Source organism: Carex rostrata, chromosome 1 (genome assembly GCF_964058835.1).
Source record: "Carex rostrata chromosome 1, lpCarRost1.2, whole genome shotgun sequence".
Lineage (NCBI taxonomy): Eukaryota > Viridiplantae > Streptophyta > Magnoliopsida > Poales > Cyperaceae > Carex > Carex rostrata.
The window spans coordinates 9,670,192-9,674,452 of NC_135918.1; the positions used below are offsets into that span (position 1 = coordinate 9,670,192).

Genomic DNA, 4,261 nt, shown 5'->3' on the forward strand with positions numbered 1-4,261 from the left:
CATATTAATATGGAGAACAAGATGAACGGTTTGGATTGACCATTAAGATTTTGAAAACTCTAATATTGAACCGTAACTCTCTATGCAACCCATAGCACCGTAGCCTTACTCTTAAATATTTACAGGGACAACTATGCTTATATATTTTCATTACAAGACTTAATGAAACTTCTTAATTACCACTTGTATGTTAAAAAGTTGTAAGAGAATAAGAGATGCTCTGTATATATTAAAATATTTTTTATGGAACTTCACCAAAGATACATTGCGTAGAAAACGTACATTATGTAAAAGTTTATATGATGATAACAAGAGTAAATGAAAATGAAAAAAAAAAAATAACAAGAGTAAATGAATTTCAATAATTAAAATTTATCGTTTGAAATCAATTCGATAGGTTTAAAATTAAATCCACGTAGTTGCTTGATAAACTTAAGAACACTCTATTTCTGCCATCATAACAAATACATACCAGAAAATATATATAATCAATCAAACAAGTGGACCGGGAATAACAAACCTGTAGATTCTTTTAGGTTAACATCAGGATCCAATTAAGAATTAAGCCCAAAATTAGTCCAAGGCCTTTATATTGAGCTTTGAATATGAAATATATATATATGGGCGAGAGCTGTTGCTTGGGTTGGCCTTGTTTTAGTGTTTATTATTAAGAGAGAGGGATAAATGTGTTTTCAAGGTAATTTTCCAAACTGTTTCCCATGGAGTACTTGTGAGCTGTGGCCGGATCCAACAGAAATCTTAATTTGCTGAATTAAATTAAACAAACTTAACATTTTGCACCATCTTTCTTTAGTCACTAACTTATATTTATATATTTAGCAAGAACTTCCATGCATGTTGCTTCCAAACACAGGCTAGAAAGACTGATGCCATGTAAAACCTACAGGGCTTCTGACTCTCCGCACCCCATCAGTCCATGATATGTAGCCGAACTCAGTCCAAGACGCACCGGCTTTCAACGGAGCAGCACGGGCTGAGACCTTAACCGCAAACTGTTGTTTTTCTCCCTTCCTGTTGAAGACAAGTTTGTCAGGTACTATTACCATATGCACTCCACTTGGTTCTTTCATGCTAACTATATATGTAGACTGCGTGTCTCTGACACTTGTAAGTGTTCGGTTAACAACAATTTCAAATTTTCCAGCAGATGTAGCAACTGGTTGATTGACCATTATAGAAATAGATGGGTAGTTTAGGTCCCATGGCATGCCCGATTTTTGCGAACAATTGACAGCAGTGCGAGTGATCATTCGGATGTCTAGCTCAGTGTAGTTGGAGTTGCACAGGAAGTTTGTGTAGTCTTCGGTGGATAAATCATATACTAGGCCAGGATCAGCTGCTTTCTCAGGGTCTACATGACCTGATCCATGGGCCCACTCAATAGACCGGTTGCCTGAACTTTCATCAATCAAATCTCGTCCGAGGTTGTCGTTAACATATGCAGTGGTCATTATTGCTGACCGAATAGAGGCTGGTGACCAATCAGGATGAGCAGCCTTGAGCAATGCGGCAATGCCTGACACATGGGGACATGCCATGGATGTACCAGACATAATGTTAAACTCTGTCCGACGCTCATCTAATGAGAGCTCGGTAGGGGAGGTGATCTTGGTCCAGGCAGCAAGGATGCCAACACCTGGCGCGACAATGTCTGGCTTGATTATGTATGCCGATTGTGCGCTAGGACCTCGTCCGGAGAAGGAGGCTACCACTGGCGCCGGCTTGACCTTGATCTGTGTCCCGTGAAAAGATAAGCGCACACTTGGTGACGCCTCAGTGCGAATGTACTCGTGTACAATTTTTCCTGCCGAGTACCCGATTTCTACAGCTGGAAGCAAGTGTGCATCAGGAAGGATTCCCTCCCCATCTAGAAATTCATTTGAAATAATCATGCCGATCCCGCCGGCTTCTTTCACAGCCAATCCCTTCTCAACCCGTGGCACCACGCCACGTTCACAAAGCACAACCTTCCCTTGCGTGGCTGCTGGCTCGAGTGAGCCCCGCATGCAGAAGGGTGCAGTTGAACGGAAGCCGAGGCGGAGCGAGGAGAGGTTTCCAGCGTATACAAGAGGAAGCCATATGTCTGGGGATAGGTCTTTACCGGAATAGAGAGAGGCACCCGAAAGAACAGTACCATCACGTAGCCTTACATCAGCTGAGAAACGACGGTCTATGGTGCTTGCACCTACGGTGGTGATCCAAGGAGCAATATTTGTGGCCGTCATTTCACCTGGTCCATCATTACCCGAGGAGGCAGAGACGAGGACTCCGTGAAAATTAAAGGCTGAAAAGGCCCCAATGGAGATTGAGTCGAGGTGGTACGGGGTTGGCCCGCCACCCACAGAGAGGGAAATGATGTCAGCACCATCTGCTACCGCACTATCGAATGCAGCCAGCATGTCAGACTCGAAACAACCACCAGACCAGCAAATCTAGTAGTCAAATTAATATAATAACAAAATGGACTAAGTTATTTATAAAAAACCACAAGCATTTAAATATAGTTTTTGTACTCCCTTGCAAATTAAATTTTTCTCAAAACTAATGAATTAATTGTACTTTTTATAGGCTCTCGTTTCGGTAACATCCGGAAAGTCAGAAACAGTACTCTATATATATATATGGTCGATCACAATGCATAATTAATTAATCTTAATTTATCAGCATTAAATTGTCAATACGTACGGTATATAGGCATAGCTGTACATGCAAATTAATTAATAATTTGTATCCTCTGAGATATCTCAAACTTTGCGTGACTTTATGGAAAATCCCAACCGTTTAAATACGCTCTGCATGAATCTCAAAGCACACATAATACTGACCCCCTACATCACCCCCGAATAGGCACCGGACACGTCGGTCACGCAAAAGTTGAGATATCTCAGAGAATACGCACTCATTAATAAATAGGCAATTCATTTTAATTTTTATTAAAGAGCACAGTAAATCCCACCAATAATCAAAGATGTTAGATTGAAGAATTCAGCATGCATCTCTTCATAGAAAAACGAGGGTTTGTGCCACTTGACTATGCTGCGGTTCTACTGGTATAGTTTATTAGTTAATTAAAGGGCCAATTGATATAGTTATTAAAATTTTCTGTTTGTTTGAAATATATAGTTGGCACCTTGTAAACTGCAATATGGGCTTGAGGAGCAATGCCAGTAGCTACACCAGTGGCGAACCCTAGGAAGGACGCACCGTAAATGGGACCACCTGCTATGGTGGATGCTGTGTGGGTCCCATGCCCGTTAGTGTCATATGGAGATAAGACATCGCTTGAGCCGTTTTTGGATGTAACTCCTGCTTGATATCCCGTTGCGAAGAAGCGGGCCCCCACTAGCTTGTTATTACATGATGTGGCTGGAAAAGAGGGCCCAGCCTGACAGATACCTTTCCACTTGGAAGGTGGCCTGGACTGGCCGGCAACTGAAAAACTGCGGTGACCAGGGTCTATTCCAGTGTCAAGTACTGCCACCACAACACCTGCACCGGCATTAGCAGATAATATCAGATTATTTGGCTGGCTTGCGGGACCTGACACGAGACCGAGAAATTGTGGCGTGCGGGTGGTGTGCAGCTGGTATGGCCTGTCCTGGATGACAGAAAGGACACCCGGCGTCGATCGAAGTGCATGGGCCTGAGGTGGGGTCAGGCTGGCAGAGAAACCATGGAAGACAGTTTCGTACACGTGAAGAAGCCTAGGGCTATGGTTAGGTTTTGGATCCAAGGCAGAGGCAGTAGTGGAAGTGTAAGGGACTGAGAGGGAGCCAAGACTGGAGGTGTACCATAATTTGAAGGTGGGGAAAATAGAAGGTTTAAGGTCATTGTCTACTCGTACGATATATACATTATTATTTCTTGTACCGACTACGAGAGCAGGTACGAGAGAGAAAGCTATAGCTAGCAAGAGAAAAAAATTCTGATTCTCCATTTGGAGCTGTTTCCTGTTTGAGAGTAGTATTGCATATTTATATATATATAAATATAAATATATAAGGAGATCGATGATCGATCGATGTATTAATTGAGCCTATTTACAACAATTTTGATGAAGGGATCAATTTTGGGAGTTTGCACAGGTTTTAGTGGTGTGAGACAATTGAAGGGTTACATGAGAAAAGGCAGCACAATTGCACAATGAGCCGGGGAGCCGGGGAGGTTTTGAAAGAAGCCGGGAATTGTGATGTGAGGAGTGAGGTATTTCATGACCGGATCTTCTGTGTCCAATGTTCTA

General features: G+C 42.5%; 1 pseudogene; it reads right to left on the reverse strand.

The window, feature by feature from the left end:
* Positions 1-875: 875 nt before the first annotated feature.
* On the reverse strand, positions 876-3,958 carry LOC144555699 (subtilisin-like protease SBT1.5 pseudogene; annotated as a pseudogene).
* Between the last annotated feature and the right edge of the window lie 303 nt (positions 3,959-4,261).